The 10,122-nt window shown below is 44.1% G+C and overlaps 1 protein-coding gene across 1 annotated transcript in view; it reads right to left on the bottom strand.

Moving 5' to 3' along the window:
- The window catches only part of GNL1 (G protein nucleolar 1 (putative)), a 969,220-nt gene that overhangs the window by 511,083 nt on the left and 448,015 nt on the right, over positions 1 to 10,122 (bottom strand). The window lies entirely within an intron of this gene.

A 10,122-nucleotide genomic window follows, 5' to 3' on the forward strand; every position in this document is an offset into this window, starting at 1 on the left:
CTGCAAAGACAGATAAATTTAAAAGCATTACTCCTCTAATAATATTATCTGCTGAAGAAACAGAGTTAACGACCACAGGTACAAAACCTGCCAATACAACAGGCCTATTTCATACAACCAAAACATCAACAAATTGGTCATTGTGATGGATAGGGTTTAAGACATGATGAAGCCAATAATAAACAGGTTGAAGCCCATCACTAATTCCTCCAATAATAATGTAAAGCAGATGATGTGCCTCTTTGGAAACTTAGCCTGAAAGTAGTATTACTAATTATTGGTCTTAAAGCTATACAAAAATGATGCACTGCTGCCTTAGGTAATCTCCTGTTACATACAAATGAGCTTTACAGTATACAATTACAGATCTGAATTATAATTACTAGCGCCCCAAATTTCACCCACTTCAGATTCAGCCAAATAACCTTCCAGTGGAATTCTTACCAACCAAAACTGACGGAAGACAAGAACTATTCTGAGTGTGTGTGCTCACGCACATGCACACACACACACACACACACACACACACACACACACACACACACACACACACACACACACACACACACACACACACACACACACACACACACTCGCTCGCACGCACACACACTCACAGGCACACACACACATGCATGCACGCGCGCACACTCACACGCGCACACACTCACGAGCACGCGGTAATTCTCCAGCTCCAAACACACTCCTTCCCTTACACAGTAAAAAAGTTCCTTTCCACAGACCTTTGTACAGCCAGTGCAGGAAGTAGCTGCAGGTTCTACCCACACTACAGCCAAAAACAGCTCTGCAGGGTGCAGCAGAAAGTCCAGAGCAAGAGCACAAGAATAAGTGTGGCTAATCTGGCCATGCAGGAATGCAACTTAATGGTTTATTTGGATTTAAGCAATCTGCTGCTGCTTTAAAATGGCTGAATGAAATTAGTGATCAGCATGCCAGAAATTATTGGAGGGCTAATCTGCAAAAGTTAAAGAAGAACAATACCCTCTTCTATAGATAACCTCATCCTGATAGTTTTCTTTCTTCTTAGCATACAATACATTAAAGTTATGTACTCACAAGACCCAGGCACCTGTGTTGCCCATTTTCAGTCTTCCTCAAAATATGGGTTATGGATCCAATCCTCAGATCTGACTCTTCTACATTCTACAGACTTTGGATCCAACTTTCGAGCTCCTCGGTCTACCCATAATGCCCTAGGCCACCCATAATGCCCTAGCCCATCCCCAATACCTCAGATAGACTTTGCTGTCATAAAGGTTTCAGTGTAAAACAGAAGAGGAGAAGAGAAGATTAGAGCAGGGCCAAATTTGGAACTACAGGTTCCAAAAAACCCATCAGGTCACTCTAGAAGATGACAGGAATTAGGGAGGGGAGTAAAGGAAGAATGAAAATGGGCAATGCGGATGCCTAGTGATGGCGAGTACATAACTTGAATATTTGATGTTGTCCTTTTCATTCTTCCTCAGTGCAAGCGACAAAGTCCCCAGCTACGATAATCTTGGGTGGCACTCATGGAAGGATATTCTGGAGAACTGCTGAACCAAAGGCAGCTCTGCTTCTGGAAATTAAGTCTGATTTACAATAAGTAATAAAGGTATGAGTATTAGACTAGATGGCTGCTGCACTGATATCAACGGAAGCTCGAGACCATAAGGCAGATGAGGTGGCCGTGGATCTAGCTGATTGGGCCTTGGGTGGTTTTGATAAGCCTTGCTGAGAATAAATCCAAGAAATGCAATTAGTTATCCATTTGGCCAATGTAACTTTAGAAACTTGAGGACCCAGACAACTCAGTATAATGGAAATAAACAGATGGTCTGTTTTCCAGAATTCTTTTGTTCTGTGTAAGCAGAAACATAACTGTCTCTGCAGATTTAAAATATGTAACATACTCTCCTTTGTTTGAAACTTTATGAAAAAAGACTGGTAAGTGAATGGTTTGATTTATATTTGATTCAGAAGACTTTTGGTAAGAAAGCAGGACCGATTCATATGGTAACTCTGTCTTTATGAAAAACAATATATGGGGCTTTTGATACAGCATGGAGTTTGGAAATCATTTTATCATAAGTAATAGCAACTAAAAAGGCTGTTTTCCAAGACAGGAATTTTAAATCAGTTTTTGATGAAGGTTCAAAGGGCTGTTGAGTAAAGCTTTGTAGTAACTGCCGTTAAATCCCGGGGAGGCAATGGATCTTTCACTAGGGGTCTGAGCACAAAGGTACCCTTTAGAAAGGAAGCCTAGCAAGAAGCATTGTATCCCAAGTAAAAATCTGGTACGACTGCCAGCTGTACTTTGACTGTGGAAAAAAGTACAGTTTTGTACCTACCATAAATGTAGATGTTCGAAGATCCACATTGCTGCAGTCCTTACATATGGGTAGTCCGCTGTCCTCGGTCGGCCCGAATACCAAAGTATTAGGCTCAGGGTGCTCAGATCTGACATCTTACAATTTACCCTCCCTCCTTCCCCTCTGTAGTTTGGCATGGTTATATGGTTTGGGTGATGGTTGTTGTTGGGCATGTTTTTGGGAGGTATCCTGTTTTTGGGCTGTGGCCTTTCTTTTTAGGGCCTTCTGACATCTGGGGCAAGAAAAGACAACTGCTGAGACTGCCTGAACCCCTTGGTTCTGCTCAAATAATAACGTAACTGCCTGTGAATATCCAAAGTATGCAAAATCTTCTCCCCTTTATTTTGGGGGTTTGCATAAAAAGTAGGCAAATGAATAGTTTGGTTCAAGGCCACACTAGAAACCACTTTAGGCATAAAGGAAGGATTAGTATGCAAAGATACCCTATCCTTATGAAAAATCAGGAAAGGTTCCACTGCCATAAGGGCCTGTAATTCAGAAACCCTTCTTGCAGAGGTAATGGCCAACAAAAAAGCAGTCTTCCATGATAAATACTTTAACTCGGCAGTAGCTGCAGGCTCAAAAGGTTGTAGAGTAAGCTTTTCCAACACAAAATTGAGATCCCAAGCAGGAGTAGGAGCTCTACGTGGGGGTCTTATGTTCTTTGCCCCTCTAAGAAATTGCTTAAACAAAGGATGGGAAAATAAAGGAGGGTCACAGTCATAGTGAGCAGAAATGGCTGCAGCATGAACCTTTATCGAGGAGAAAGACAAACCCTTGTCCAATAACTCAGTAAGATATTGAAGAGAAACACTTAAATCAGGCTTGGAAACATCAAAGTCCTTCGCTTTGCTCCAAAGAAAAAATCTCCTCCATTTATCAGCGTAAACTTTCCTTGTACTAGGCCTTCTGGCCTCCAAAATAACATTCAAAACTTGTTGTGGAAGCTGAGACCCTCCAGGGTCTAAAACAGAATATGCCAGGCTGTGAGATGCAGAGACTGAATCTTGACATTGAGGAAGTGATGGCCCTCCTGAGACAAAAGATGCGGAATCAAAGGCAGAGGCCATGGAGACTCCCGTACCAAACTCCTTAGTAGTGGGTACCAGTGCTGTCGAGGCCAATCCGGCGCTATCAGAATCATGGATGGCTTGTCTATTCTGGCCTTCAGGAGTACCTTGGGAATGAGAGGCAGAGGTGGAAAGGCATAGACATGAAGATTGCTCCAACTGAATGATAGAGCATCCACCTTCCAAGCTGTGGGATGAAACATTTTTGTGCAAAACTTTGGCAACTGGTAATTTAGTGGAGAAGCGAACAGATCTATGTCTGGAGTCCCCCATAACACTGTCAACTTTTGAACACATGAGGATCCAGTTTCCACTAGTGAGGATCCACAATTTGTCTGCTCAACACATCCGCTAAGGAGTTCTGTGCTCCTGGTAGAAACCTTGCCTGAAGATTGAGGTGTAAACTGAGAGCAGTCTCCCACAAAATCATCGCTTGCCTGCAAAGAGGGTACGAATGGGTTCCCCCTTGCTTGTTGATGTACCACATGACAGTAGTGTTGTCTGTTTGAATCAACACCTGTCCTTGAAAGCCATCAATGCAAATTGTACTGCTAACATCTCCTTCAAGTTGATATGCAAATGTTGAAGTCTGACAGGCCACTTGTCTTGCACCCATTTTCCATTGAGGTGTGCTCCCCAAGCCTTGTCCGAGGCATCTGTCGTTAGAATCTGACTCGCCTCTGGTCGGGTCACAGAGAGTCCCTTGTTTAGGTGACATTCCTGAGCCCACCACAAAAATTCTTTCTGAATGCAAGGTATTATCTGAATGACAGTGTCTAGATCTTGGCAGTGTTGTGTCCATACATTTTTGAGATACCATTGAAGCTTCCTCATATGCAGTTTGGCATTGGGAAGCACCAGAATACAAGATGCCATGAACCCCAAGGCTTGAAGGACTGTCCTTGCAGTCAGCCTGGACTGTAGAGACATTTGATGGAAATAAAGAGAAAGGCTTCTTTGTTTGTCCGGGGTCAAAAAGGCCATCTGGGAAGCTGTATTCAGTCTCACACCCAGAAAGCACATGTCCTGAGAGAGTACTAGACTGGACTTTGTTTCGTTCACAGAATACCCTAGGCATCTTAACACTACCATCACATACTGTAGATGATGCAGAAGTTCGTCTTTGTGTTGTGCAATAATCAGGCAATCGTCCAAATAAGGATAAATCTGTATTCCTCTTAACCTGAAAAAGGCTATCACTGGAGCCAGAACCTTTGTGAACACTCTGGGCAGTAGATAAGCCAAAGGGCAATGCAGAGAACTGATAATGTAAATTTCCAGCCAAAACGCAGGTACCTCCTGCAACTGGGCCTGATAGGAACATGAAGATAAGCCTCTGAGATCCAGAGTTACCATCCAGTGATCTTTTCCCAACAGAGGTAAAAGCTGTTGTAACGTCAGCATTTTGAACTTTGGAATGTCCAGATAAGTGTTGAGGATAGATAAATCCAAAATTGGTCTCCACGTGTTCCCTTTCTTTGGTACTAGAAACAGGCGAGAATAAAATCCTAGTCCCACTTCTGACAGAGGAACTGGCTGTATAGCTCCTATTTGAAGAAGTAAAGAAATCTGCTTGTGAGCCTCTATCCTTTGCCGAGGAGGAACGTCTGGCATGCCTTTGAAAGGAGGCAATGTATGGAAATAGAACTTGTAGCCTCGGTTTATAATGTCCAATACCCATTTGTCCTGGGTGACTAAAAGCCAGTTTTGCTTGAAGATTGCTAACTTTCCTCCCAAAGGAGCTGCCAGGGAAGAAGAATCTGGCAGCTGAAAATGCAGGTCATTGGGCCTGTTTACGAAAGGACTGGCCCCTGCCCTCACCCGCAGATTGTGCAGGTGAACTCCAAGTTCTAGGCCTGAATGTACTGTGAGCTCTGCCCCTGCCACGTCTAGATCTACCCCTAGACTGAGAATCAGAAAAAGGGTAGGTCCATCCCTTAGTAGGCCAATTTCTACTAAACTTTGGAGGTTGCACTTGCAAAAAATCTTTAACAGTCTGCATGGACTTAGCCTTGTCTTCCATTTTCTTCAAAACCGATTCCACAGGGGGACCAAACAAAACTTCAGACTGTAAAGGGGCATCCAGAATTCTAGTTTTAACATGCTCGGACAAATTCTGATCCTTAAGCCAGGCGTGCCTACGAAGAACTGAACCAGTGGCAGCCACCCTAGAAGAGGCCTGTACAGCATCAAAACCACACTGCAAAGAATGCTTACCCACCTGTTCAGAGACATGTACTAAAATCCTGCAATTCTTTACACTCTATGCCCTCTGCCAAAGCATCCACTTTAGATTTTAGCTGAGAAAGGAGGAAATTCTGATATTTCAACATATGAAACTGGCAATTTAAAGCCCTCATTGCTAAAGTAGAAGAGGTATACACCTTCTTACCCCATCTATCCAAAGCTCTAGCTTCCTTATCTAGAGGAACCGGATTCTTTACAACAGAAGCTCTAACACCCTTAGGCCCCTGACTAATAGTTTCTGGGTCCGCCCTAGGACTCTTATACAGATATTTATGAGCCTCAGGCACCCTGTAATACCTGTCCGGTTTAACTGGCGCAGGAGGCAAAGAATCTGGATTAAGGGAAGCCTCCGAGAAAACATCCTGAACAACATCCAAAACAGGAGGAATAGCCAAGGGTCTATGCTGTGGTAAAAACAAGAATTCCCTAAGCCTCTTCCGTGAATCAGAGAAATCCTGTCCTTCCCACTTAAAATGCTCCCTCATGGAATGCAGAGTTTCTGAAAATGAAAAATCCTCTGGAGGAGAAGCAGAAGGAGAGGAATCCTCTGCATCAGAATCCGAATAAGGGGGAAAATCTTGAATATCTTCAGCAGAAGAGTCTGAGTCATCTGAGGCCTGATCCAAACTTTCCAACTCTGGCTCCACCCTGGGCCTCTTATCAGGAGGGGGCATAGAACCTCTAATTAAAGTAATCAAATCTTCTGCCATTTTAAGCATGTGCTTTTTAGGCACAGACCCTGAAGTACCTGGAGGGACACCAGAGGAAGGCAAAACAGACCTGCCCTTAGAAGAAGCCTTAGAAATAGTAGCAGAAGGCCTAACCACCTTAGGCATAGAAGGGAGAACAGTAACCTGAGAGGCCCCTTCAGTTTGACCTGACTCCTGTGAGGCCACATCCTGCAAAATCAAAGTTTCCCCCTGAGACTCAACCGAAACTTCAGCCGGATCCACCTGCTCCACTGTAGTTTCTGCAGGACCAGCGTCCGAAACAGACGAATCAACCTGTCTAGGTTTCAAGGATTTGTCTTTGCGCTTCTTTGTGGAAGCGGGCGTCGGAGGATCCGACGGCATATTATAATTACACCGCTTACCAAAGACTAACCTAGCACAATCTAACCTTCTTTTAATAGTGCGCTTATTAAATCTAGCACAAAACCGACACCCGACAACGTCGTGGTCCGATCCCAAACAAGGAATGCAAAGAGAGAGATAATCCCTATGCGGTATCTGTTTCCCACAAGAAATACAATTATTCACTTTTTCTGACATCCGGAATTAACTGAGGCAAGAAAAAACAAAAATATTCCCCAACGGGGTACTTAGCCCAACTTGGTTTCGGTCTGAAACTCAGAATACGAAAATTTCAGAACGCCGAACGGCACTTGCAATGCTGCTTCTGCATCGGACCATGCGGCAAAAAAGACTGAGGATATGACGTCGGTCATGCGCTTTTATACCCTGACGCTCTGATGTCAGATCTGAGCGCCCATGACCGACGTCAGCCTAATACTTTGGTATTCGGGCCGACCGAGGACAGCGGACTACCCATATGTAAGGACTGCAGCAATGTGAGATGAAGAACATCTAGCACCTTCTTTAAAAAGAGAAGCTAAAAACTTCAGTGCAGAAGAAAGAGGGGCAGTAAAGGGATCAACATCATTTTTTAAGGCCCAAATTGAAAATCTTTCCATTTGTTCTTGTAAATCCTTAGTGGAATCTTTCTGTGATGACAAAAGAATATTAGGAAGCAGGAAAAAAAGCCTGGGCTGTCTAGCAATCAACGAAATTTGAAAACCCAAGCGGTTAATTTGAGGGCTGGAATATTGGGATGTTTTATTCCCAAAGGATGAGACAGGAGGTCTGGAAAGGGATCCAGTATCCATGGAGGATAAAGATGATGAAACCAAAGTAAGGGGAAAGCAGACTTGGCAAGGCCAGGTGGAGGCAATGAGGACAGCCGAACTCTTTCAACTGGCTGGCTTTCTGTAAGAATTTCAGAATAAGGGGTACTGGGGGATGAGCGTAAAGGAGATCCAAGGGCCAAACATGAACTACAGCATCTCTCTGTGACTACCTCTGTGGGGGTGAGAAGTCAGTGTAAAATACCTGCTGCATTTGTTACTGTGGAGAGAGGCAAAGAGGTTGCAGCAAAGTTAGTCTGAACAACGGAAACTTCCTCCACCACTGACTGACAGACCACTCATGAGGCATCAAAATGGACCTGCTGAGTTTGTCCGCTAGTACGCTGGATTTGCTTGGGATGTGCACTGCCACTAGAAAGCATTTGGAGGAGATCACCCATTGCCACACTCTCATAGCTTCTTGACAAAATGGTAAGATCGAGTTCCGCCTTGTTTGTTGACATACCAGACCACAGACATGTTGTCAGTTCGAATTGCAATGGTTCCTAGAGGAAGGACATCTTCAAAAGCCTGCAACACCAGAAGAACTGTTCTCAGCTCCAGTACACTGAAATGTGAATTGGTCTCTTGAGGGGAAACACATGCCTTGGACCATTCTTCCCAAAAAATGCCCCCCCCCCCAATCCCAGCTGGGAGGCATCTGTAGTTAATGTAGCTACAGGGAAAACATAACAAAGGGGTAACTTATGAGTCTTGTTCAAATGGATCCACCATTGAAGATTTCTCCATATACCTGAGTGAGTCTGAGTGGATAAGAAAGAGGCCGTTGACGAACAGACCACTGAACAGCTAGAGTCCACTGAAGAACATGCATATAGTAAAGTGCTAAGTGGAGTAATACTATAGATGTTGCAATGCATCCCAGTTTGTAGAACTACCCCGTCGGGAGAAGCAGGGTGAGAAATAACTTGTTGAACCTGAGACTTGACTGTGGTGACATGATGAGGGGGTAGAAAATCAGTCTGACACAGTATTCAGATGAGCACCAATGAACTCCAGGCTCTGAATCTGTAGTAGCTTTGATTTGGGCATGTTGATTGTAATGCCTGAAGATTGGCAAATTTGGAGAAAATAGTCCCTGGTCTGTTCTAGGAAATGCTTGGTTGGAGCGGTGAGGAGCCAATCGTCTAAGTACGGAAACACCTGGAATCCTTACTTTCTCAGGTGTGCTGCTACAACTGGCAAACATTTGGTAAACACTCTGGAGGCTGTAGTGAGTCCAAACGGTGGGGCTCTGAATTGATAGTGACTGTCTCCCAGCTGAAAGAGCAAGTATCTTCTGGATCATCTATCTATTTTGATGTGATAGTATGCATCCTGAAGATCGACTGAGTACATCCAACTGTCCTTTTGTAAAAGAGGAGGGATGGACTGAACTGTGACCATTAGGAACTTGACTTCTTCACATATTGGTTCAGGTTGTTTAAATCCACAAGTGGTCTCAGGTCCCTCATCTTTTTTGACACTAAAAAGAACTCTGAATAACATCCAAATCCTCTCTGATATGGTGGGACCTTCTGGATGACTCTTGTCTAACAGCATATCAATTTATTGCACAGCAGCTTCTCTCTGATTGGATGGAACTTCAGGAAGTTTGTTTTCTCTTGGGGGAGCAGTGTTAGTAAACAAGGTATAAAGTAACCTCTGGATGATATGTTTAGCACCCAAGAGTCTTTTGTTATGGTAGCCCAGGTGTCTGATTGCAAGGACAAATGTCCCCCGACTGCCTTCAGAGGTGGGCAGTACTTCAGGAGTGCTGAAATCGTCTATCTGGACAAGAATCTTGGAAGCCCTGATTTCGCAGACCTCCACAGCCATGAGGCCGGAATCTTCCATTCAAATTCCCTCCTCTGCCTCTGAGGAAGTTATCTCCGTGTAGACCCTGGAAAGATCCCTGGGATTTTTGGAACCACATTTTCTTGCCTCCTTGAAAAGGATTGCTGAGGAGCAGAAAAGCAAATCACTACAGCAGACAGGATCTTTCTTTCCTATTCATTGTGGAAAAGTGTTTTTTTTTTTTTTTTTTCACATAGGAGCCAAATAAGGAAGTTCCATCAATGCAAGCACTGATGAAAGAAGACTTGAAAGGCTCCACAAAAATTGCACAGCCACATCCAGGCATGTCTCCTTACAGCAATGCCCAAAATGGCCGCCTGAAAGGCACCTTCTCATACATGCAATCAATACAGATTAAAAAGTGGTCAGCTGCAGGGATGATGTCTTACAATCATCTGGAAACAAGGACTCAGACAGAGTTCCTTAATCAAATTCCTCTTGTAGTCAAGTAAAGTGCTCCAAATAGTTCAGTTACCATAAGACAGAGGTTGCTGATGCAAACATGTGCTTTCCAAACTGTCCAGCACCCTAAACTCTCTGTTTGGGGAGGTGGGGGGGTGGAGAGAGGAGCTCTGTTCTGTGAGCCCCTTCTTGGTGGCTGCTGCCACAACCATTGCATCGATGGGGACACCTTTGCTCCAATGTGGCCTATCTTTTGGAGGGTCTAAAATTC

Source organism: Protopterus annectens, chromosome 9.part0 (genome assembly GCF_019279795.1).
Source record: "Protopterus annectens isolate FY-2018-M chromosome 9.part0, PAN1.0, whole genome shotgun sequence".
Taxonomy (NCBI): domain Eukaryota; kingdom Metazoa; phylum Chordata; order Ceratodontiformes; family Protopteridae; genus Protopterus; species Protopterus annectens.